The following is a 26,891-nucleotide window of genomic DNA, read 5'->3' on the forward strand; positions in this document are numbered from 1 at the left end:
GTGCAGGTGAATGACTTCAAGGAGAAAAAACCAATCCTCCCGTGGGGAGTCAGTTTGTTCCAGGTGGATTACGAACATCATTCGGAAGGTGGCGTACGCTTTCACGCAGACCGAGGGTCCGGCGTGTGAGTTAAAGACAACTTCAAGATGAGTTCCAACTTACGTGCACATTTGACCGTTTAACTATGATGGACCCTCTTGTTCTTTACACTTTGGAAGGACAAACTCCAAGGCAGAGTACAAAGTAAATGGCAGGATACTTGGTAGTGTGGAGGAGCAGAGAAATCGGGGGGTACATGTCCACAGATCCCTCAAAGTTGCCTCACAGGTAGATAGGGTAGTTAAGAAAGTTTATGGGGTGTTAGCTTTCATAAGTCGAGGGATAGAGTTTAAGAGTCGCGAGGTAATGATGCAGCTCTATAAAACTCTGGTTAGGCCACATTTGAAGTATTGTGTCCAGTTCTGGTCGCCTCACTATAGGAAGGATGTGGAAACATTGGAAAGGCTACAGAGGAGATTTACCAGGATGCTGCCTGGTTTAGAAAGTATGCATTATGATCAGAGATTAAGGGAGCTAGGGCTTTACTCTTTGGAGAGAAGGAGGATGAGAGGAGACATGATAGAGGTGTACAAGATAATAAGAGGAATAGATAGAGTGTATAGCCAGCGCCTCTTCCCCAGGGCACCACTGCTCAATTCAAGAGGACATGGCTTTAATGTAAGCGGTGGGAAGTTCAAGGGGGATATTAGAGGAAAGTTTTTTACTCAGAGAGTGGTTGGTGCGTGGAATGCACTGCCTGAGTCAGTGGTGGAGGCAGATACACTAGTGAAGTTTAAGAGACTACTAGACAGGTATATGGAGGAATCTAAGGTGCGGGCTTAAATGGGAGGCAGGGTTTGAGGGTCGGCACAACATTGTGGGCCGGAGGGCCTGTACTGTGCTGTACTATTCTATGTTCTATGTTCTATGTTTAACAACTGTTTGGTTAAGCTGACGTTCTGAAATATACTTTCTTTATTTTGTATGCCGTGTACAGTCTGTTATTTCTAGCCGACGGGCTTCTGCATGGGAGCAGTAAGTTGCACAGCATTCACACAAATCGAGGTTCGGGTGGGCGAGTCACCCAACCTCACGGGTTTGGCGGGCTCTGGTCATACGGAGTCTGAAAGGTGGCTTTCTCGCCGCTGAATCTGGTGGCTGACGAGCTACCTGTCGGAAACGGGTAGAAACCTGTTGAAATATTGAACCTGCTTCTGCTTTCTACCACCACCAACTGGCTGACAGAATTTTTGTTTCATTTTCTGTTGAACGATCAAACCCAGTGTTATTGCATGTTGTCCCTCCGCATCTGGGTTCAAGCGCACTGTCACGAGCCGTGCGACTCTGCGCATCTGTGTTTGTTAATGGTTGTCTAGAGTCGTTAAACCCTGTGTTGTCTGTTTAATCTTGGCAAGGGTTTTTTCATGCACAGTGATAATTTAAAGCGGATTCCCGATTAGCGTCGTCGGCGGTGTCCTATTGTCACGATGTGCGCTGGCAGAAGCACACAGAACCCAGGTGCGAAGGAACTACAAATTCCCATGGAGATACGGACACAAGAGTTTATTCACAGGAAATCTAACAGAAAATCGGTGGCACGACCGAAAGACTCTGCGAGTCGAATCATGCTCGAAACTCCAGTTTAGTGAAGACGGATTTCATGCAAGCGTAACTATTCACCGCACCTACAACGTAAAACGAAATCCCGTAAAAGGGAGAAAAAGAAATAAAATATGTATCAAACTGTTGCAGATCTAGTGGTGTCTGCGGAGCGGGAACCCATGGAAACAGTTCAGGTGGGTGCCGTTGATGACGTTTCAGACTAACTGGCTTAACATTTGTCGCATTTTAGCGGTGTGCTGTTGCTTCAGGAAGATAAAACTGTTAGCAAACGGCGGATGTCTCCTACTTTTGTGACCTGGTACTGATAAGAAACTATTTTAGCCGGCATTGCGCAGTTGTTTTCAGCAAACCAGTGCTTCCTCTTTACGTACATTAGTTGGAAGGTATTTGAAGATGAAATGCCCTTTTAGAAGTATATGCTTTTTCGGGTCTTCGAGACACGCTGCCCCAGCATGACGATTAACCCTAACCTAACTTAATCAGAAGGTAGTTTACAATGACCAATTAACCTCCCCGTAAAAGCCACGGAGTCCTCGGGGAGGACTTAGGGAGAAAGGACGACGACTGGATTCAACTGGGAGCTCTGCAACAGCCCGAGCTGTAATGGCGTCGCGTCCAGCTTCGCTCCATAGATGCAGCTTGACTTGTTGTGGCCTTCAGCAAGTTGGCGGTGTTACACAAGTTTTCCAGAATCCGCAGAATCTCCTTTGGTGATCGGTGGTATAAATATGGGACACGTTAACTTAATGTCCACAAGCATCATTAATTTAGGATTATTCTACAACCCCGTAATGCCGTCGTTCATCTGGACAGCAATACAGGAAAACCTCCATGAACAATTGTGATTTTTATATTTCGGTCTGCGGTGCATGACCCAGCGCGTTTTTAATAAAGTAGCCGCCGAAAAGAATGTGCAGGTATACACATGTTGGCAATGCTGGGATTATATGGAGACTGGACCTTAGTAATGCGCCTTAGACCCTTCGGCCGCCCTGCCACAGAAAGGAGAGAAAATCTGCAGATAGTGGAAATCAAAGTAACACACACAGCAGGCCAGCTAGCATTTATGGAAAAGAGTAAGCAATCGACATTTCGGGCGGAGACCCTTCACGGAACTGGCGGGGGGGGGGGGGGAGATCAGCTCAAAGTAACAACGTGGGGTGAGGGGAGGGCGAAGTATACGGTGGTTGGTGATGGGTTAGACCGGTAGAGAGGAAGGGCTACAGTAAAGAGCTGGAAAGTTGATTAGTTAAATAGATAAAGAGCTGGAGAGGGGGTAACTTCCTCCCTCAGTACCACTCAGAACCCAAAACAGTCCTTCCACGTGAGGCGACCTTTCACCTGTCAGTCTGTTGGGGTCATCAGTGTGGTGCTTCCGGTGTGGCCTCCTGTATATCACTGACACCCACCATAGATTGGGAGGCCGCTTCTCCGAGCACCAGCACTCTCTCCGCCAGAAAAAGCAGGATCTCCCGTTGCCGGTTTCAGCTCTACTTCCCATTCCCATTCCGACGTGTCAGCTATTAGCCTCCTCCACTGTTGCACTGAGGCCACACTCATATTGGAGAAGCAACGTCTGGGTGGACTCTAACCTGATGGCATGAACATCGATCTTTCAAACTCCTGGTAAATGCCCCATCTTCCACCATTCCCCATTCCCATTTCCCTTTCCCACCTTATCTACGTACCTGCCATCACCTGTCTCCTGTGCTCCTCCCCTCCTCTTCTTGCATAGTCTTCAACCTTCTCCTATCCAAGTCCCCGTTCTCCATTGCATCTCTTGCACCAATCAACTTCTCAGCTCTTTACTTCACCCTTCACTTTGCCCTGGCTTCACCTATCACCTACCACCGTGTACTTCTGCCTACCCTCCCCCTGCCTTCTTAATATGACCTCATCTTTTTTCCAATCCTGATGAAGGGTCTCAGACCGAAACGACGACTGTTTGCTCTTCAGCATAGATGCTTCCCGGCCTGATGAGTTCCTCCTGCATTTGGTGTTTGTTACCACAGAAAGAAACTTTTTCTCCCATCCGTTACACAATGACGCTAATTGCTTGTGAATTCATCTTGAACGCGTTGTGAAATCAGTCTGTCCCTTGAAATTCCTTCACATCGTGTTCATGTGGGTTGTTGCGTTTTTCCTTTTACAAACCACTCAATATTTCTTCAAAACTGACCGGACTGAGCAAAGATAAATGATTGTCACGTCATACTCGGACTGCACAACAATGGCTGATTCCGAGCGCCAGCTCAGCGGCTCTCATTTTCACGAATAATTGTCAAAGTCAGAAGTCGAAGAAAAATTAATTATCAGAGTACATATATGTCACCACATATAACCCTATGATTTTTTTCTGTGGCATACGTAACAAGTCTATAGTACAGCAACTCTCGATAGGATCAATGGACAACATACCGTGCAATAAATAACGATCATGCAATTACACAACAAAAGAGTCCTTACGTGAGTGTAGTTAGCCATTTTCTGTTCAGGAGCCTGATGGTTGAGGGGTAGTAACTGGTCCTGAACCAGGTCGTGCGAGTCCTGAGGCACTTGTACCTTCTAGCTCATGGTAAGAGCGAGGTAAGAACATGGTCTGTGTGATGAGACACTTTTCCAATGAGGCAAGGGGAGAAAAAAACCAGAGGACATGGGTCAAGAGTGAAGGGGGGAAAGTTTAAAGGGAACATTAGGGGGGGGCTTCTTCACACAGAGAGTGGTGGGAGTATGGAATGAGCTGCCAGACGAGGTGGTAAATGCAGGTTCTTTTTTAACATTTAAGAATAAATTGGACAACTACATGGATGGGAGGTGTATGGAGGGATATGGTCCGTGTGCAGGTCAGTGGGACTAGGCAGAAACTGGTTCGGCACAGCCGAGAAGGGCCAAAAGGCCTGTTTCTGTGCTGTAGTTTTTCTATGGTTTCTATGAGGATATTTGATAATGGGTGCGGTCCGACATTGGTGTTCCCATACCAGGTCGTAATGCAACCAGCCAAAACACACATTGCACCAGCAAGCCTCATGTAGTGCCTATTCGCTGGCTGGCGACACAGGGAAACTGAACTCCTTTCGGACTCAGGCTAAACTTCAGAGGACGGTGAGGAGGTATGGCCCCTGCACACGTAGCACGCAGGCCCACAGTTGTGTGGACACGCCCTGGCGCTCGTGAACCAGATCCCCCGCGATGGGTAAATAACCCCATCGCCTTGTGGGCAGCCTCAGTAGAGACTAATGCAACGGGAGTAAACCCTGTGGAAGAATTTAAGACTCTTTGGATATGTAAGGGTTAACCTAATCGCTTGTGAATGCTCCTAAGATTTATCTAAAGTCCTTGCAAGAAGCAGGTTGCGGCGCTGGCTGGAATGCGACCAAAATGTTGTGATTTAGTTCAAGGTTCAAAGTCACGTAATTGTCTTGTTTGATGCAATCTAGTTCTAAGTTCAAAGTCAAGCAATATTCTTATTAAGTGCTTTTAGTTACGTACGCTGTGTCTATGGCCTTGGTGAGACCACACCTGGAGTATTGTGTGCAGTTTTGGTCCCCTAATCTGAGGAAAGACATCCTTGCCATAGAGGGAGTACAAAGAAGGTTCACCAGATTGATTCCTGGGATGGCAGGACTTTCATATGAAGAAAGACTGGATGAACTGGGCTTGTACTCGTTGGAATTTAGAAGATTGAGGGGGGATCTGATTGAAACGTATAAGATCCTAAAGGGATTGGACAGGCTAGATGCAGGAAGATTGTTCCCGATGTTGGGGAAGTCCAGAACGAGGGGTCACACTTTGAGGATAGAGGGGAAGCCTTTTAGGACCGAGATTAGGAAAAACGTCTTCACACAGAGAGTGGTGAATCTGTGGAATTCTCTGCCACAGGAAACAGTTGAGGCCAGTTCATTGGCTATATTTAAGAGGGAGTTAGATATGGCCCTTGTGGCTACGGGGGTCAGGGGGTATGGAGGGAAGGCTGGGGCGGTGTTCTGAGTTGGATGATCAGCCATGATCATAATAAATGGCGGTGCAGGCTCGAAGGGCCGAATGGCCTACTCCTGCACCTATTTAATTTTCTAGATAATGAAGCGTGTCTGAAAGCTAAACAGAGTCCCTAGAAACCTTTGTTAGGTGCAGAAGCTCTCTGTGGTAACATGCATAATTAAAGTCCTTTAGTCTGAAACAATTCAGAGTCGGCCTGATGTGTTCTGTCTGCTGCTCCTAAGACTTATCCGCAACAGATTGGCGACGAGGATGGGATCCTCAATTTAATCTCCTAGCTGAAAGGGGGAGGCTAGAAGAGCAGGCTCCAGAAAAAGAAGCCTGGGCGGAAAAGGAGAAGCAAGACAGAAAAGCGCCTTCCACGTTGGGAAGGAAAATCAGCCTCCTAGCTGAAAGCAGGACGGCAGTCGTGCCCTGCCTCCTGGCTGAAAGGGGGACGGTAGGGGGCGCTCGTAGGGGTACCAAGGAAGCTACCAATAAATTCCGTAACCGAACTCAGAGAGCTATGGAAAGACAGAGGAAACACACCGGTGAGTGCTATAGATAAGATTCTGTGTGAAATAATGCAGAAAATAATAAATACTATTTCTATTACTATTTATTATTTATGGAGCAACTGTAACGAAAACCAACTTCCCCCGGGATCAATAAAGTATGACTATGACTAAAATGGGAAGTGCCAGTAGTCGAGCGGTTCTGCTGCTCCTGTGGCGAAACCTCGACGGCCGGGAACGCAAGGAAAGACCTTGAAAGTAAGTAAGAAGATGGAAGAACGAATGAAGACTGCAAAAAAGAGCCGGCAGAAGGTAGGAGGACCCTCTGGTGCCCCCAGGGTCGCCAACGGACACCGTAGTAAGAGAAACCAGGGATGCATTGGTGGTTCAGTGGTAGAATTCTCGCCTGCCACGCGGGAGACCCGGGTTCGATTCCCGGCCAATGCACGTAAACTTCTTCCTTTCGTCATGGCACACATCAACAGCAGTAACCCACATAACCTGCAATTCGCCAAATCGGGGAGATGCCATCTCCCTCCATCAATTCTGGTCTTGGACCGTCGGAAACGAGGTGGGCCCTTCCAAGACCGAATGGGAAATCAGTGTGTGCAGGAAGAGTGATTTCATGCGTATATTTTAAAGTTGTAGACAGTCAGGAGACAAACAGAGTTTTCAGGAAGGAGAGCAGAAACAAACCGCGTCAGATTAACTTTAATAAAAAGTTAATGCATTTGATATCTCAGCGAAATGGAAGTGGTTGTGAGCCGTAGATCTGATTAGATGTGTCCCACGTTGTCGTGGGGTGACAATGGGATTAATGGGGAGATACACTGGTTAACATCTGCTTGTCACAGGAGCAGATGCCGGGTGAATACTGTTTAACAAAGGCACAGACTCTGTCGATGAAGGGCAGCAGGGAAAATCCAAGCAATTGCAAGTTCTTTGTCTGTGGTTGACATTAGCTAGTATTTGAAAAATCCGTGAAGTTAGGATTGTCTGCACTGAGCTAAGCAAGGAGCTTTGATAAAATTTATGTGGGAAGTACTGTTGACAACAAGAGAAAATTCTGAGGATGTCAAAAAAATAGTTTCAGAAGTGTACTGCTGATGTGGAGTGCACGTCATTCCTGACAAGTACTTGCATTGGTGGTTCAGTGGTAGAATTCTCGCCTGCCACGCGGGAGGCCCGGGTTCGATTCCCGGCCAATGCACATAAATTTTTTCCTTTGGTCATGGCACACATCAACAGCGACACACAAGAAGTAATTCCAGCATCTGTGGATTTCCTCGTGTTTGTGTTTCTAAGCACATCAACAGCAGTAACCCAGAAAACCTGCAATTCACCAGAACAGGGAGATGCCACCTCCCCGTTCAATTCTGATCTTGGAGAATCTGAATAATAAGAATCTAGTAACTGCAACTTGGCCTTCAGCACTAAAATGCCAAGCACACTCATCTCCAAATTCTTCGACCTGAGGTTCGGCAACTCCCTTGGCAAGTGGATCCTCGAATTCCCGACTAAAAAGCCGCCACGTACATATGCAGGAAATCTGGAAAAAAGGGGCACTGGGCTAGGGAAAGTCGGAGCACCCTCTGCAGGGAACCCGCAAGGCCAGCGGAACAAACTGAGGGGGAGTGACTTGTTTCTCTTATAATAACCCTTTTCCTCACGAGCAGGGGGGCCGAGGGAGGTGGTGGTATAGGGACCGGTTAAATCACTTTCCCAAGACTCTGAGACGCAGCCCATGATAACCTTTAGGATAGGAGATACTCATCTGCGAGCCTTGGTTGATACTGGCGCTACCCTGTCCTCTCTACCCACTTTCTTGGATCGCCTTTGAGTCAGAAAAGGGTAGGAACTGTTGGGGTGGCCGGTATTCCCTTAACTGAACGCCTATCGGAAAATATTGCCCTGTCCCTTGGTGATAATCGGATAGAAGAGACGCTCATGTTTTCCGGGACCACTCCCCTGCCTCTATTAGGACGCCAAGCTCTTTGTAAGTTAGGAGCTACTATTTACTGTACCTATCAGGGCGTGTATATGGAAGTACCTTCCCCCCGTGTACATCAGTTGACCGCTTTGCTTATTGAACCTGAAAATGCCCAAAAGCCTGTGCTGTACTGCTGGCAGCTGGAGAGTAACCCTTTCCTCGAAGTGCTAACTTGAATAGGGCATGACCTAAAGAAGAGGCTGTCCACAGAACGCATTGAAGCCTTGCGGTGCTTGCTGCAGGTAGTGCAGTGTAGCTCCGATTGCACTGTACCGCCTGGTATACGACAAAAGATGACCCGGAGTACAGGAAGAGGGCATTCACTTTTGAGGGACAGAGGAGCGAAATATTAGATTAGATTAGATTAGAATATGAGGACACGCAGTCCTCTTTTGTTGTCATTTAGTAATGCATGCATTAAGAAATGATACAATATTCCTCCGTGATATCACAGAAACACAGGACAGACCAGGACTGAAAAACTAACAAAAACCACATAATTATAACATATAGTTACAACAGTGGAACAATACTATAATTTGATAAAGAACAGGCCATGAGCACAGTAAAAAAGTTCAAAGTCTCTCGAAAGTCCCATATCTCACGCAGACGGGAGAAGGAAGAAAACTCTCCCTGCCTTGCCTGACCACAGTCCGACTCTGAGTCGTCCGAAAACTTCGAGCCTCCGATCAGCTCTCCGACACCGAGTACCGAGCACCATCTCTGCCGAACGCTTCGACCTCAGCCTCGTTCGCCAGCAGCAGGTAAAGCCGGGAATTTGGGGGCCTTCCCTCCGGAGATTCTCGATCGCACAGTAGCAGCGGCAGCGAACCGGGCATTTCAGAAATTTCTCCAGATGTTCCTCTGTGCCTTCTCACGACTGTCTGCATCAAATCTACTTACAAATACGATATCATTTCACCGGAGAGCTGCGCGCGCTGCGTCGCTCCACCATCTTCTCCTCCCTCCTCCTTATCTCTATACCCGCAATATACCCGCAACCTTATCTCTACTTCGGAAAGGAAGAGTTGGGTATTCCGGTAAATTTAACTGAAAAACAGCGGCCCCTGTCTCTTCAGGGGACAGATTCAGTACCTCATTTAACCATTGCCATACGCTTGCCTCACCACGCAAAACGGATAGGTCCAATGATAAAACGATTGCAATCAGCAACAGCCATATACCGAACTAAGGACTTAGAGTGGTTTGGGCCTGAAGAGGGACGTGTATACCTGTAGGGTATTTCCTACTTGTCGGGAGTCCCGCCTTCCTTCTCAACAAAGTTCCAAAGACAGCAACTACCCGGAACGCCAAGTCCAGCCGCCCCTCTGGCATCAGAAGCAATCGACGCAAAATTATGGGCTCTACACAAGACGCATGTGGGCAGGGTGCTCACTGCAAGAGACCACTGTGTCACACTGAAGAAGAATGCAGTCTTACCATGTATCAGACAATACCGACTGGCCCCTGAGGCAGAGGAGAGCATAGCCCCTGCTCAAACTGCTCAAACAAGGGGTTCTCAGACCTACTGTTAGCCCCTGTAACACGCCCATACTGCCCATACTTAAAGTCGGACGACCCAATGAGTGGCGTTTTGGCATTCCCGCCGATGCTAACGTTTATACAGTGGTTGACCCGAGTTCCGCCTTTTTCTCCATCCAGACGGCCAATATCTGTTTGCCTTTACTTGTAAAGGACAGCAATATACTTGGACTCGATTACCCCTGGGGTACACCGAAAGTCCAGCCGTGTATGCAGCAGCGGTTAAGCACGATTTGGACTAGTGTCAACTAGGGAGAGAATCCACTTTGCTACAATATGCTGATGATCTCTTAGTGGCGTCTTTTACTCTATCAGTCTGCTTAAAAGACTCGATAACTTTGCTCCAGTTTCTAGCCGCTCGTGGAAATCGCGTGTCAAGATCAAAGCTACAATTCTGCCAGTCACAGGTGCAATGCCTTGGCTTCCGCTTGAGGGCTGAAGTTCGAGAGATAGGGCCGGGCCGAATACAGGTCATCCTGTGAATACCGCCGCCTAAGACGAAGAAGGAAGTCCTTTCCTTCCAGGGAATGGTTAGCTACTGCCGTCAGTGGATCCACGATTACCGTCTACATGATGCCGTAAGGAATCAGGTGGCCAACATATATTCGGACTCTCGTTACGCCTTTGGGGTGGTGCATGATTTTGCCCAAATATGGAAAAATAGGGGTTTCATTACCTCAGCGGGAAAGTCCATAAAACATTCACGACAAGTATTGAATCTTCTCGAAGCTATTCAACTGCCTAAGCAGCTAGCAATGATCAAATGTGAGGCACACACCAATGCTGCCGATGAAATTTCCCAAGGAAATGCCCGACCGGACCAAGCGGCAAAGAAAGTTGCTTTAACTCAGCAGCCTATTTTACCAGGCCTTCGCGAATCGCACACAACGCCTCTCCCTGCCTTAGAGCCCTCTGAGCTGCAGGTAGCACAGCAGGATTCTAGTCCCCAGGAAAAGCGGGCATGGGAAAAGGCCCACTGTCACTATAAAGATGGTTTTTGGTTCCACCCTGACGGGAGGGTGGCGTGTCCTCGAAGCTTGTTTTTGCCCCTGTGCCGCCTGACGCATACACAGGCCCACATGGGCAACGGAGGGGTGCAGCATGCAATCAATCAGCAATGGTACGCACCCCGGATAACACCTGCAATACCGAAAATTGTCCGTGCGTGCATAATTTGCCAGAGAAATAATCAGGACACATGGCCGGCGAAATTCGAACATCTCCCGATGCCTAAAATGCCGTTTGAAAATTTGCAAATTGATTTCGTACATATGCCGTCAGCGTCGGGGTATAAATACATGATAGTGATAGCTGACATGTTCACTCGATGGGTGGAGGCCTATCCCACACGAAAGGATGATGCTCAAACAGTGGTAAAAATATGATGGAAGGAAATACCCCGGTACGAAATGCCCATGGGAATAAACAGTGACAGAGGAACACATTTCTCGGATCGAATCGTGAAAGATTTGGTGCAGGCCATGGGGTTCCAATGGAAATTACATATCCCTTACCAGCCTCAGTCCTCAGAGATAGTAGAGAGGATAATGGGGAATTGAAAGTAGCCCTGTCTAAAGTATGCCAGGACAATAAGCTATCCTGGCCAGAGGCTCTCCCTGTGGTGTTATATTCTATGCGGAACAAGAAAAATAGGGCCATTGGCCTGACCCCTCATGGAATCCTTATGGGGTGCCCCATGACAACTGGGATTCGACCCTCTGTCACCACTGAGAGACTGGCCCTGATCTGGAATGATGAACAGACCTTAGCGTACGCCCAAGCATTGCGCAAAACGGCCGCCGAGCTGCATGAGAGAGTGAGATAGGTGCAGACCCTGTGCGTAGCGAGAATATGCATCTTTTCCAACCCGGTGATAGAGTATGTGCAAAGGAGCTTAAGAAAGACTCTCTTTCTCCTAGGTGGAAGGACCCTTACACGGTGCTGCTAACAACCCGAACAGCGGTGAAGGTGAAGGAGAAGGAGAATGGATTCACGCTACTAGGTGCAAACTGCACCAGGACTTGGAAGACAAGAAAGCATGAAGCTGACAAACCAGATGCATTTGTGGGGACTGATACTGGGGGGAGTTAGTGTGGCCTCGTCCAAAAATACCTTTTTGTCTTTGTGTCACACTTATGCCAAACATCAAAGTGAAGAATTGGACTCTTGTTGGGTGTGTGTAAAGATACCTCAGCATGCCGCCCAGAGAATGTCCCTGGAGGGGATCCCCCAGAATGGATGGAAATGCTCCCCACGTACTTTATGAACCAAAACAACAAATTCTCAAACATCCTCAGACCAAGAGATCGGCAGAAGATGATGAAGGACTGTAATGTCAGCAAAGGGGATTGTGGATGCAACTGTTTCAACGGATGGTACCTCCGTACCGTGACGGAGGGAAAAAGGATACCCTCCTTTGAGTCAGTAAATACACAGAAAACTGTAAATGAGTTTGTTACGGTAATACGGCGGGGGTAAAAGGGACATTTTTGGCTAATAGCTCTTGTACTGAACAGAAGCCGGGTCCTCCTCGACAGACTCCTAATGGGACTTACTGGGTATGTGGGGAAAGAGCTTATCCTTATCCAGGGCCGCCAGGCGGAAATGGGAGTGTGTCCCCAGGAAATTGGATGGGCTGCTATTACCTGACCTATATAGTGCCCTCCGTGCATCCTATAAAATATATATCGCAACACCCTTATTTAAGGCGAAGTAAGCGAGGGGTAACGGAAAGTGGAAGGTTTTGGATGTTAGCATTTCCCTCATATGGTGTGGCCCGAAATTCGAGAGAATGTATTAATATTGCAGCCGCTCTAGAGAAATTGGCCAATGACACTGCCGATTCCCTAACTGACGTGGAGACGCAAGTGAAAGACCTAACGACAGAGGTAGTTGCCCTTAGAATGGTAACCTTGCAAAATAGAATGTCCCCGGACCTGCTCTTAGCTGAAAAAGGAGGGACATGCGCCGTGGTTGGGCAGGAATGGTGTACTTATATTCCCGATGCCTCAGAAAACATAACTGACCTTAGTCAACACATAAGGGGAAAGAGTGAGGAGATTAGGAAGATAGGGGAACAGCTTAAGAATTTTGGTTCAGGAACGAAATGGTGGCAAATAATAGAGGAATGGTTTTCTGGCTGGGGAAGCTGGATTACCCATGGGATAATTATAATGGTAATGATATGTGTTTTAGGGTGCCGTGTATGTGGAGCATTACGATTGTGTTGTTACCAGTTAATGAAAAGAGCCTTACACGGACCCGAAAATGTCCCCATGATACCCCAGATGCTGAGAGAAATGCGCAGTAGGCGAAACAGGTGGGGAGCGAAGGCACGTCCTGGCAAAGAAAGACCCTTTCCGGAGGGATATGAACCCGCCACCATGAGGAAGAGGAGGAATTGTCTCATGAGGATTGTTGATCTGAAAAGATCAAAAAGGAGGGAATTGTGGAAGAATTTAAGACTCTTTGGATATGTAGGGGTTAACCTAATCGCTTGTGAATACCCCTAAGATTTATCTAAAGTCCTTGCAAGAAGCAGTTTGCGGCGCCGGCTGGAGTGCGACCAAAATGTTGTGATTTAGTTCAAGGTTCAAAGTCACGTAATGTTCTTGTTTGTTGCAATCTAGTTCCAAGTTCAAAGTCAAGCAAAGTTTTTGTTAAGTGCTTTTAGTTACGTACGCTGTGTCTATATAATGAAGCGTGTCTGAAAGCTAACCAGAGTCCCTAGACACCGCTGTTAGGTGCAGAAGCTCTCCGTGGTAACATGCATAATTAAAGTCCTTTAGTCTGAAACAACTCGCTGAGTCGGCCTGATTTGTTCTGTCTGCTGCCTTTGCGATTTATCCGCAAAAAACCCAGATGGAAAATCCCGAGTAGAGACCCAAGCCGCCTGGATATCACTGAACATCCTTCCGGCAGCTCCTGCAGCCATGCTGGTGCCAAACGTTTGAAGACGAGAGCGAAATCTCGACGACTGGGTCGACCAGGATCTGCATACCATCCGCATACTGTATTGTCCTTCGAAACAAATGGATATTTCCTAAAATTTTTCGCTTTAGTTCTTATTTTTCTTTAAAATCTACCCGATAATCTTTACTTCATCCCCTCCCTCCAGGTTTCACCTATCAACTTGTCTTTCTCTCTCCTCTCCCTCCACTTTTAAATCTACTCCTCAGCATTTTTTTCTCCAATCCTGCCGAAGGGTTTCGTCCCAAAACATCGGTTGTACTCTTTTCCACAGTTGAGTTCCTCCTGCCTGTGTGTTGCTTGGATTCTGTCTTGTTAAGCAGCCTCATGTCTGTTATCCTTAGTAATAGACTCCAACACTTTCCGAACCACCGAGGTTGGACTAACTGGCCTATGATTTCCTTTCTTTTGCTTCCCCCCTTCTTAAGGAGTGGAGTGACATTTTCAATCTTCCAGTCCTCTGGGACCATGCCAGAATCAAGTGATTCTTGAAAGATTATGAACAATGCACCCGTTATCTCTTCAGCAACCTCTCTTAAGACTCTGGCCCAGGTGACCTACCCACCTTAAGACCTTTGAGTTTGCCTATCATCTTTTTCTTTGTAATAGCAATGGCACTCACTCCTGCTCCCTGACACTCACTGACCTCTGGTACACTGCGAGTGTCTTCCACAGTGAAGACAGATGCAAAGTACCCATTAAGTTCATCTGCCTTTTCTTTGTCCCCCATTTCTATCTCACCAGCATCATCTTCCAGTGGTCCAATATCAACGCTCACCTCCCTTTTACTCATTATATAGCTGGAAAATACTTTTGGTCTCCTGCTTTAAATTATTGGTTGGTGTACCCTCATATTTCATCTGTTCTCTTCTAATAGCTGTTTAGTTGCCTTTTGTAGGATTTTAAAAGCTTCGCAATCATCCAACTTTCCACTCACTTTTGCTACCTTATATACCTTTCCTTTGGCTTTTATGCATTCTTAACTTTCCTTTGTCGGCCACGGTTGCCTACCCTGCCATTTCTTCCTCAGTGGGACATATCTATCTTGCGCCTTGTGAACAAATCCCGGAAAGATCAACCACCTCTGCTCTGCTGTCATCCCCAGCAGTGTCTTCCTATCCACCTGAGCGAGCTCTTCCTTCTTCCCTCATGCCTCATGGCTTTATTCCAAAGCGATAGAGATACATGTGAGTCATGCTTTTCCCTCTCAAATTGTAGTATGGATTCAATCATATTATGATCACTGCTTACGTTAAGCTCCCTGATATGATCTGGGTTATTCTACTGTTTGAAGTAATTGCTGTAGTTTCACTAGTAAAGAAGTGCAGAAACACTGATACTGGTTGGCATGCATCGCATGCAACAGATCCGGATTATCCCATACACAACACACATTGCCAGTGAAACGTTCGGATCCGGCACACGTGGCTGTCGGCTAATATGGTTTTAAATTATTATTCTCGGTGTCAATGAAAGATTGAATCCAGTTGGCCATTTCCTCTAACTTGACGGCAAACCTGCTGCTATTTAAAGAGGCTCTCGCTAAATCAAGGCCGGGCGTTTAGAACTTCACCACACGTTGCACAATCCGCATGTTTATGGGAGAGGTCAGAGAGGAATAAACTGTCGACATTTCGGGCCGAGACTCTCACACCCGCTCTACCGCATCACCCAAGTTCCTTCGGTAGCGGGTCTGGCTCCAGATCAGAAGGCTGCGTGTTCGAATCACGTCGAGGTCACAAACGTTGTGTTGGATTTTGTTGCCACAAAGCTTGCGGCGGGTCTGCTCAGGAATTCAGCGCACTTTCCCTTTTGGTGTTACGGCGGACAAACATTTGACAGATGCTCGTCTTTGTCGAAGTTCAGCAATGAAATGTGAATGCTTGATACTGTGGCGAAAATAAAATAATCATTTTCTTCTAAAAAAATAACCTGCGGGCTCTGGAATCGGACAAAGAAAACTGTGCCAACGTTCAGTAGATCAGGCACCATCTCTGGAGGGAAGGAGCTACATTTCCAGCACATTCTGCGTTCTCTCCATCTTTGCATTATCATTTATCTTACTTCGGAAAGCTGGTGAAAGCCGCCGCCTGGCCCGCTGAACATTAACAGCATCTTCAAAGTTCGCATTTTTAACCTCACAATGTTTAAAGATTGACAAAGAGTAAACATCCGGCAAAGGAAAAGGTTCTGGTAAAATGGAGGTTGTAACTATTTTATGCAAAAGACAGTTGCTTGTCGGGTTCTTCCATGTGAATCACAGCTAAGAATCTTGAGTAACTGCTGACTTTCACATAAAATCAATTCTACGCTTCGTGAGACTTTCTGTCGTTTCCGTCTTTTCACTGATGATTGTTACATCGTAATGTCAATTGAAGTGAACACTCGAGAAAATGTGGAGACTCTGATTGAAGATTCCCAGCTCAACATAAAGCAAGGAAACTCGGTTAGAGACAGGGAACGATAACCAGGGTTCTGTTCTGGCCATTGCGGGTTCTGTTCGGAATTCTATCCCGCATAATTTGAAATGGGTCCGAATTCTGTCATCAACGCTTGGGCGGCAACAGTGTCGTCACGGACAGCCCCAGTGGGTTCGTACCCGAAAATATGCTGTTCTGGGGAAGATTTTCATCGCGGCTCCTTCTGCAGGAGAAGAAATGCATGGGGATGTGGCGAAACGGAAACTTACAACATTCTATTGCTTTCAAATGTTTCTATATATAATTTAAAGGTACAACATTGATCTTCCCTCCCAAAGTGCGCGGGCAGCCCAAGAAAACCCATGTAAATTGTAACTAATTTGAGATTTTGGAACATGCGTGGAAACCGACACCTACGCGGGCACAAGAAGAACAATTTTCTTACAGACCCCAGCAGAATCGAACCCAGATCCGCAGCGCCACACAGTGGGCCCTGCAAATCAACAACTCACGACCCAGGTTAGATTCCAACCGACGTGTGCAAACCACCAAGGGTTAGCAAGCCATCGCCTTATTCCCATGGCCAATTTATCCGTTCCTGTAAATGAGCTTCACGAATCCACTGCTGCAAGAGGATGGGAACTGGTGGACTAGGTGTGTCGCTTCTACAGTTTAAGAACAACTTAAAGGGAACGAGGGCTTGCAGTTGACAAATTGCGATTAATTTCCTGTTGAAGAATTTTTATCTATATGTCCCAGCATAGTTAATACGGGCTCTGTGGCGCAATGGATAGCGTGTTGGACTTCTACGGTTATGTAATGAAGTAATTCAAAGGTTGTGGGTTCGAGTCCCACCAGAGTCAATGTTTTAACTAGAATCGATTTTACATTATCAAGGTCGGAATTCGAGAGACTGATGACGTCACCTGATGGAGGAAAAATTAGAAAACTAGGTCATAGTTTGAAATAATCAAGTTGTTCACGTAATACGGCTAAGAAAATATATCTAAGTATTGAAATCTTACGGGAAACTGAGTCTCTGGTTACTTCAAAGACCGGTAGTGTCATGGTCTGGTCCGTGAAGTCCGCATTCTGGTTCACGCCCCCGATCCATCGACTCTGCTCCAGGTTTTCCTGTCTACCCTGTTTCTGTTCCTGTTGAGCACTAATTGAGGCAGCACATTCTCGTTGGGGCTGGCTGCATAAATACTTCCAGAGACCAGGGCGTGGCGGCTGGATTTTTCTTGTCCTTACTCCTTGTATCCCTTCCCCTGCCTTCTGTTTCCTTGCCTGTAGCCTTGCCTTGTCTTGCCGGTGACTCTCGCCTCGCCTGAAGTTCTTATCTCGCCTTGCATTGCCTGAAGTTTTGCCTTGTCTTGCTGGTAACTCTCACCTCGTCTCGCCTGAAGTCTTGTCCTGGAGCCACGCTGTACCTAGCTCCCTTCCTGTCCCTTGCCTCCGCCGGGTAGATCAGGCTGTCTTGCCGTTACCCTGCGGTTAGCTCTGTCCCTTCCTGTCCCTTGCCTCCGCCGGGTAAGTCAGGACAGATTGCCGTTACCTTGCGGTGGGTTCTGTCCCTTCCTGTCCCTTGCCTCCGTGGGGTGGAGATCCGCACCCAGCCCAGGTGATCCGCACCCTGCCAGGTGATCTGCGCCCTGCCCAGGAGTACCGCGCCCAGCCCATGAGGAGCTTCAAGACCCCAAGCCTCTAGCCAAGCCTCGTCTCAAATCTCTGGTCTCCAGTCTCGCCTCAAGTCTCTGGTCTCCAGCCTCGCCTCAGGTCTCTGGTCTCCAGCCTCGCCTCAAGTCTCTAGCCAAGCCTCGCCTCAAGTCTCCAACCTTGCCTCGCCTCTGGTCTCCAGCCTTGCCTATCCTCTGGTCTCCAGCCGTGCATCGTCTCTGGTCTCCAGCCTTGCCTCGCCTCTGGTCTCCAGCCTTGCCTCGCTTCAAGCCTCAAACCTTGCCTCACCTCAAGCCTGAAGACTCCAGCCTCGTCCTGCCTGCCAGCCAAGTCACGTCCTTACCTAGTTCTGGGATCCGAGCCAGAGGCAAGACCCAGGTTCTGGGTCCTTGTCCTATCTCTGGCTCGGAGTCCAAGCCCTGGCTCCTAGCTCTCTTGTCCAGTCCTGTTCCGGGTTCCCGGTATTCTTGTTCATGTCCTGGCCCTCACTCTGTATCCTGGTCCTGTCCCTACTTCGTGTCTGTGTCTTGCACTTGGGTCCGTTCCCAGCCACCCCCTTATGACAGGTAGATGAATTCTTGAAAGCCAGATCGAGGCACTTGCGCTCGCGCGCGCACGGGAAGAAGATGAATGATGCACATTCAAAACCAAAGGAAGGTATTCACCCCGAAAGACAACAGCTGAATCACATCTGGAACAAGTGAAGACACATTGATGCCAACAGCTACGGAGGTAGTCAGAGTCTCACAAATTGTACAGTTCCTGGAAGAGGGAAACAATTTGGCGCATAGAGAGAAGGAAACATGATTACAAATGCCCAGACTGATACAGACGGGCAAACAAACCTGACACTGAGGAAGGGCGACAATCTCACTCACGAAAAGACAGAGGCATCACCTACAGAGATGAAGAGAGATACTTGCATACAGAGCCAAAGATTCTCAACAAATACTGAGCAGAGCAGGACGTTCTGACCGGATAGGTCGAAAGTGTATTTCGGATATTCATGTTCATATTCGTCTTTTTCTATATTTTTGCTTCTAATTCCATGCAGGTGATCACTCTGAACATATATCAGCTCTCATGTGCACTGGGCTGATTGAAGGAATAGCTTCGGACTGCCTTTCCATCCTAACCGTTCGGCACTTGTACCGTAACTGGAAGCTGCTTCACACAATGGCGGGCTGTTTGTAGATACACCAAATCCGGGCACTTATTTTATGAGTGAAATAACCGGCGCCATCCACTTCAGCTTTGAATGGAGAGATATATCAACCCAGAAAGGGGCTTGCCGTGGAAACCGGACTGGTGAGGTATAAGAGTAGCAGAGGTATGGTTCCCTAACCATACTGATGACGGTCTTTCAGGCACGAAGTCAAGCAAAGGGAATTGCTGAACCTCAGATCTAAGAGTTTGGAGATAAGTATGCTTGGCAGTTGAGTACTGGAGACTAAGTTGCAGTTCATGAATAATACGTGCACTGACACTGCTCCACAGATAATTACAGGACGATGTAGATGCCATTGGCGGTCTAGCTGTTTCGACAAATTGCAGTTCTTCGAGGTTTTCTGAGATACTGCAGTTGATAAGTGCCATAACCAGCTCTAGAAGGAAAAATATATAATTATTATTTACCAAAATTCTCCGGACTCTGGGAAGATCCCGGCGTATTGGAAGACGGCGAACGTCGCGCCACAGTTCGTAAAAGGATGCCGGCAAAAAATATTAGCCAGTTAGGTTATCATGTGTAGTTGGGAAAATACTTGAAGTTATCATCAAGAAGAAATAGCGTGGCATTTCAAAAAATTGGATCCATCAGGCAGACACAGCATGGATTCAGCAAAGGCAGGTCCTGTTTGGCAAACTTTTTTGAGGATATAATGAACACAGTGGATAGAGGGGATCAGGTAGATGTTACTTACTTGGATTTCCAGAAGGCGTTCGATAAGGAGCCACATAAAAGACTTATCCATAAGACAAGGATGCATAGATCTAGGGGTGACGTATTAACATGGATAGAGAATTAGTTAACCATTAGAAAACAGAGAGTTGGGATACATGGGTGTTTCTCTGGTTGGCAATCAGTGGTAAGCGGTGTGCCGCAGGGGTCAGTGCTGGGCCCGCAACTGTTTACGATATAGGTTAACAATCTGAAAGAGGGTAACGACTGTAGTGAATCTAAGTTTGCTGATGACACTAACTTGAGTGGAAAAGCAAATTGTACAGAGGATATGGAAAGTCTGTAGAGAGATATAGATAGGTTAAGTGAGTGGGAAAGGGACTGGCAGATGGAGTACAGTGTTGGTAAATGCGAAGTCATCCATTTTGGAAGGTAAATGGAAGAACAGATTACTATTTAAATGCTAAAAGATTGCAGCATGCTGCCGTGCAGAGGGACTTGGGAGTGCTTGTGTATGAATCACAAATGGTTGGTTTGCAGGTGCAGCAGGCTATCAAGAAGGCAAATGCAACACTGGCCTTCATACCAGACATGGCAGACGAATTGAATAATTACTTTGGTTCTGTCTTCACTAAGGAGGACATAAATAATCTTCCAGAAATAATAGGGGACAGAGGGTTCAGTGAGATGGAGGAACTGAGCGAAATACATGTTAGTAGGGAAGTGGTGTTAGGTAAATTGAAGGGATTGAAGGCAGATAAATCCCCAGGGCCAGATTGTCTGCGTCCCAGAGTGCTTAAGGAAGTAGCCCAAGAAATAGTGGATGCATTAGTGATAATTTTTCAAAACTCGTTAGATTCTGGACTAGTTCCTGAGGATTGGAGGGTGGCTAATGTAACCCCACTTTTTAAAAAAGGAGGGAGAGAGAAACCGGGGAATTATAGACCGGTTAGCCTAACGTCGGTGGTGGGGAAACTGCTGGAGTCAGTTATCAAAGATGTGATAACAGCACATTTGGAAAGCGGTGAAATCATCGGACAAAGTCAGCATGGATTTGTGAAAGGAAAATCATGCCTGACGAATCTCATAGAATTTTTTGAGGATGCAACTAGTAGAGTGGGTAGAGGAGAACCAGTGGATGTGGTATATTTGGATTTTCAAAAGGCTTTTGACAAGGTCCCACACAGGAGATTAGTGTGCAAACTTAAAGCACACGGTATTGCGGGTAAGGTATTGGTGTGGGTGGAGAGTTGGTTAGCAGACAGGAAGCAAAGAGTGGGAATAAACGGGACCTTTTCAGAATGGCAGGCGGTGACTAGTGGGGTACCGCAAGGCTCAGTGCTGGGACCCCAGTTGTTTACAATATATATTAATGACTTGGATGAGGGAATTAAATGCAGCATCTCCAAGTTTGCGGATGACACGAAGCTGGGTGGCAGTGTTAGCTGCGAGGAGGATGCTAAGAGGATGCAGAGTGACTTGGATAGGTTGGGTGAGTGGGCAAATTCATGGCAGATGCAATTTAATGTGGATGAATGTGATGTTATCCACTTTGGTGGCAAAAATAGGAAAACAGATTATTATCTGAATGGTGGCTGATTAGGGAAAGGGGAAATGCAACGAGACCTGGGTGTCATTATACACAAGTCATTGAAAGTGGGCATGCAGGTACAGCAGGCGGTGAAAAAGGCAAATGGTATGCTGGCATTTATAGCAAAAGGATTCGAGTACAGGAGCAGGGAGGTACTACTGCAGTTGTACAAGGCCTTTGTGAGACCACACCTGGAGTATTGTGTGCAGTTTTGGTCCCCTAATCTGAGGAAAGACATCCTTGCCATAGAGGGAGTACAAAGAAGGTTCACCAGATTGATTCCTGGGATGGCAGGACTTTCATATGAAGAAAGACTGGATGAACTGGGCTTGTACTCGTTGGAATTTAGAAGATTGAGGGGGGATCTGAGTGAAACGTATAAAATCCTAAAGGGATTGGACAGGCTAGATGCAGGAAGATTGTTCCCAATGTTGGGGAAGTCCAGAACGAGGGGTCACAGTTTGAGGATAGAGGGGAAGCCTTTTAGGACCGAGATTAGGAAAAACTTCTTCACACAGAGAGTGGTGAATCTGTGGAATTCTCTGCCACAGGAAACAGTTGAGGCCAGTTCATTGGCTATATTTAAGAGGGAGTTAGATATGGCCCTTGTGGCTACGGGGATTAGGGGGTATGGAGGGAAGGCTGGTGCAGGGTTCTGAGTTGGATGATCAGCCACGATCATAATAAATGGCGGTGCAGGCTCGAAGGGCCGAATGGCCTACTCCTGCACCTATTTTCAATGTTTCTATACCTATAGGGACTGCAACTAAAAGCAGGGAGGTTATGCTGCAAATGTATAGGTAACTGGTGAGGCCGCATCTGGAGTACTGCTTGAAATTCTGGTCTCCTTATTGAGGAAGGATATATTGGCTTTGAAGGCGGTGTAAAGGAGGTTCACCAGATTAATTCTACGGATGAGGGTGTTAGACTATGAGGAGAGACTAAGTCGCCTGGGACTGTACTCAGAAGATTGAGAGAAGATCTAATAGAAACATATGAAATTATGAAAGGGATAGATAAGATAGAGGCAGGAAAGTTATTTCCCCTAGTAGGTGAGACTAGAACTAGGGGACACAGACTCAAGATTCGAGGGAATAAATTTAGGATGGAGATGAGGAGGAACTGCTTTTCCCAAAGAGTGGTGAATCTGTGGAATTCACTGCCCAATGAAACAATGGAGGCTGCCTAAGTAAATATACTTATGACAAGGTTGGAATTAAGGGTTATGGGAAAAGGCAGGTAAATGGAGGTGAGTCCATGGTCGGATCAGCCATGACCTTCTTGACGGAGGAGCAGGCTCGACGGGCCGGATCATATTTCTGCTCATATTTCTTATGTTATTATGTTCTTATATTAGCCAGGAATCTAACTCGTGTCTACCGCGTGGCAGGCGAGAATTTTACCACTTAACCACCCAGCCATGTATTTACTTAAATCAATGTGGATTCTATATCAGTACTACACTTATCAGACTATTTTTGAATTTTTCAGAAATATAAATTGTTCACGGAATAGACATCCCACCGAATTTTCCTGAGCACTCCTTGACTAGCTAAGTACAGATTATTCCGGCCGCTTGGTTTTCGAAGACATCCTAATGTCAACAGAGAAGCGGCCTGCAATTGCCTGGCTCTTCCCTACTTCCCTTCTTCGACAGATTTCCTCAACATTCATCCAGCATCTCCTCCTGTGGCCGGCAGATATTAAACAATATATCTCTTCAAAAACCCCTTTGCCCTCCAAGGCAGTATAACCTCCCTGCTCTTAATGCAGGGCGGCCACCAGTGTAGGTTTGGAACATAGACTGTTCCACGGTGCAGACATACAGACAGGTATAGCTGGGTGGAGGATAAACAAGCAAGAACAATTTACTTAATATATATGGCCATCCGAAAATACGGTGTAGAAATCAATGTGAAAAATCAGCAGAAATATGCTGAATTAAAAGAGGCATTGGAAAGACCAAGGAACATGTATGATGTTTACATTATCCTAATAGTAATATCTGTATCTGTTACCATCCCTAAGTCAGTACACAATAGTATTAAACATTTCAGCCGACGTAACAATATTTTATGTAAATCTCCACCAGAAAGACATCACGAGAATAGTTCGAAATTTCTAAATATAGCTCGGGTTTTGCCAGCTTGAGCTGAGAAAAGTAATAACAATAAATATTATTAATTACTATTATTAATATTATTTTATTATATTTTTCTATGTTTCAATGTATGTCCTATGTTTTCTGAGCTCAAGCACGCTCAGTTGCTAATTTGTCAATTGCTTGGAACTTTTCGACTATTCTAGTGGCATTTAGTATTGTGGCTTTCTGAAGCTTTATATGCAGTGCCTATAAAAAGTATTCAAACCCGTCTACCGCCTCCTCCTCTCCCCCTCCCCTCCCCTCCCCACCCCGGCCCTGCCCTGCCCTTGGCAGTTTTAAAGTTTTATGGTTTTCCAACATTGAATCACAGCGGACAGTAGATTTAATTTGGCTTTTTTGACACTGATCAACAGAAAAAGGTACTTTCGTGTCAAAGTGAAAACAGATCTCTACAAAGTTACCTAAATTAATTACAGAATAATTGATTGCATAAGTGCTCAATCCTCTTTAATACGGCACACCAAATCATCACTGGAGCAGCCAAGTCGTTCCAGAGGTCACATAATTAGTTCAATGGAAATCTGTTTTTGGAGATCAGAGTGCAGTTAAGGTGTTTGAATTGATTGTAGTAAAAATATACCTGTGTCTGGAAGGTCCAGTTGCTGATGAGTCAGTAACCTGACAAAAACTACACCACAAAGACAGAAGAACACTCCAAGCCACTCCACGAAAATATTATTGAAAAGCACATGTCAGGAGATGGATACAAGAAAATTTCAAAATTACTAAATATCCCTTAGTATTGCCTCAGTCAATCACCAAGAAATGGAAAGAATTTGGCACAGTTGAAAATCTGCCTAGAGCAGGTCGTCTTCAAAATCTGAGTGATCGTGTTAGAAGGGAACAAGTGTGGGAAGCCACCAAGAAGCCTATAACAACTCTAGAGGAGTGCCTAGCTTCTGTGGCTGAGATGGGAGAGTGTCACAACCACGGATTCGGCAGCTCAACAGATTCGGCAATTACGCTTGTGAATATGCACGTGTCAGCCAATTATTATTTCATTTTGACCGTATTCTTTTCGTCTGTATTCTGCATTCTTTTCGTCGTAGCGCTTGTCGAAACCTGAGGAAAGCACGGCAACGTTTTACTGCCTGCTTTCATTCGGCCTTGAGGAATTCGATAGTCGAGGTAACTGACGCTGAAGACTAGGTAATTGAATCTGTTCTGAGTGAAGTTACGGAAGCAATGAGGCAGGTAATCTCGTGCCGACAAGCCCAGCCTCATGTGGAAGAACAGGTATCATCCCTTGCCACAGCTGTTCACAGCTCGCTACAGACAATCCGACTCATGTGTCTGCGATTTCCGCTCACTGTGGACAGCCAGCGTCAGCTGACTGCCATTAGCGTTCTCGCCAACGCATTTCAGCAGCCTCTGGCCGTGTCAGCCTCACTTCCAGCATCTCGCAAGTCCTACTTTTCAGCTGCCCCGTCAGTCTTTGCTGCTAATGCTCCCGCTCCCGCACCAGAACTGAATCCCGCCTTCGGAGCCCCACAAACTCCCGCGTCCGTAGAGGAACCGAAACTTCCACCACCAGGCAGGTACTCTGGTGATCCCGATGGCTGTAGGAATTGTATTACCCAATGAGAGCTGACATTCCAAGTCCAGCCAGGTTGCTTTGGTGATAATGCGCGAAAACTGCGATACATTGTCGATTTCGCAGATGGACCCGCACTCAGCCTGTTCAACGCTTTACGGGAACAAGGGGACCCTGCAGCCCAGTCGTTCCGACATTTCATTGCAGAGTTATGAAGGGTATTTTGCCTTCCAGTACAGGGTCAGGAAGCTGCTCACCGACTATTGGATCTGCGCCAAGGCAAAGGGACGGTGAGAGTCTTTGCAGTCAAATTCCAAACGCTTGCAGTAAAGACTGGTTGGAATGAGAGATCTCTCATAACTGCCTTCCAGCGTGGACTGAACACAGGGGTCCGACACGAGTAGGGTAGTCTGGATGACCTGACTAATCTGACTATTCGAGTTGACGACCGGGTAATTGAGTGGCGTAGTGAAAGCCGTCTGATCACCGTTTTTCCTCGCCCTCTGTGCAAGGAGGGTGCATGCGCCTGTCTCGGGAGAAACGAGAGCAGCGCAGGGGAACAGGCCCTTGCCTCTGCTGTGCCGATCCAGGACATTTCCGGGCGGCAATCCCAAGCGTCCAGTAAAAGAGAATACCCATCAGCAAGGAGAGGTGTCCTGACAGGCCGATTCTCTCTCCAGTCGGCTTCCCCTAATTGTATAATGATCGTAGTTTCTTTGTCGTGGAAGTCTCTGACCCATGAAGTTAAGGTGTTTATCGACTCCGGTGCAACCGGAAATCTAATGGACATCTCTCTATCTTTTAGATGAGGAGTTCCAACTCAGAAATTAAGAGAGAAGATCAACGTCAAGGCGCTGGACGGTCGTGATCTGGGCTCGGGCCCGATCCACCTTTCTACAGAATCCCTCCAACTGGTGACCATAGTGAAGAACTCGCCTTGTATCTGGCTGATTCGCCTGAGCTGCCACTGGTACTTGGTCTCTCCTGGTTATCCCGACATAACCCATGGATTGATTGACCTCTGAAAGCACTCCAAGAGCGGGGACCGGCGTGCCTGTCTACCTGCCTGGATCCAGCTCAAGCTCAGCTCCGTTCCACGAATCCCCTCCTGTGTCAGCTCAGGATGTGGACCTGTCCGGGATTCCGGCTGAATATGCGGATCTCCTTGAGGTTCTCAGTGAAAGAAAGGCCACCACCCTACCCCCACATCGGCCATACGGCTGTGCTGTAGACCTCGTACCTGGCACTAGTCCTCCGCGGGGCCGGCTGTTTTCCCTCTCTCGTCCTGAGACGGTGGCCATGTAGGAATACATCAAGGAGGCATTGGTCATAGACTTTATCCGTCCGTCAACCTCGCCGGCAGGAGCAGGGTTCTTTTTTGTGAGCAAGAAAGATGGCAGGTTCCGTCCGTGCATTGATTATCGGCTCCTGAACAACATCACTGTGAAGAACCACTGTCCTCTTCCCCTGCTGACGTTCGAACATCTCCTGGGAGTAACCATGTTTTCCAAAATTGATCTTCGCAATGTTTATAATCAGGTTCGCATGAGAGAAGGGGATGAGTGGGAAACAGCTTTAAACACCTCTAATGGCCACTATGAGTACCTGGTAGTCTGGCCAACGCCCCAGCTGTATAACAGCCCTCAGTTAACGATGTGCTCAGGGACATGTTGAACCAGTGTTTATGGTTGTGTAATTAGATGACAGACTTCTCTGTTCTTTCTCCCATCAGGAACATGTCCAGCATGTCCGGGGAGTTCTCAGGTGGCTCCTCGAAAATTACCTGTACGCCAAGCCCGAACAATGTGAGTTCCATAAAGACCAGGTGTCATTTTGGGGCTGCATACTTGCCCCATCCAGTGATCAAATGGACCCTAGTGAAGTTCAGGCAGTTACAGAGTGACCCAAGCCATCAACAGTTAAACAGGTACGGCGCTTCGTGGCGTCT

The 26,891-nt window shown here is 47.0% G+C and overlaps 3 non-coding genes across 3 annotated transcripts; all 3 read left to right on the forward strand.

The window, feature by feature from the left end:
* The first annotated feature begins 6,529 nt into the window (after window positions 1-6,529).
* Window positions 6,530-6,600, forward strand: trnag-gcc (transfer RNA glycine (anticodon GCC)). Its single transcript has one exon. It is a non-coding gene; the product is annotated as a tRNA-Gly (tRNA).
* A 692-nt stretch (window positions 6,601-7,292) lies between these two features.
* trnag-gcc (transfer RNA glycine (anticodon GCC)) lies at window positions 7,293-7,363 on the forward strand. Its single transcript has one exon. It is a non-coding gene; the product is annotated as a tRNA-Gly (tRNA).
* Window positions 7,364-16,846: 9,483 nt separating this feature from the next.
* On the forward strand, window positions 16,847-16,937 carry trnar-ucu (transfer RNA arginine (anticodon UCU)). Its single transcript is given in 2 exon segments — window positions 16,847-16,883; window positions 16,902-16,937. It is a non-coding gene; the product is annotated as a tRNA-Arg (tRNA).
* Window positions 16,938-26,891: the final 9,954 nt, after the last annotated feature.

This window comes from Mobula birostris, chromosome 2 (assembly GCF_030028105.1).
Source record: "Mobula birostris isolate sMobBir1 chromosome 2, sMobBir1.hap1, whole genome shotgun sequence".
Taxonomy (NCBI): Eukaryota; Metazoa; Chordata; class Chondrichthyes; order Myliobatiformes; family Myliobatidae; genus Mobula; species Mobula birostris.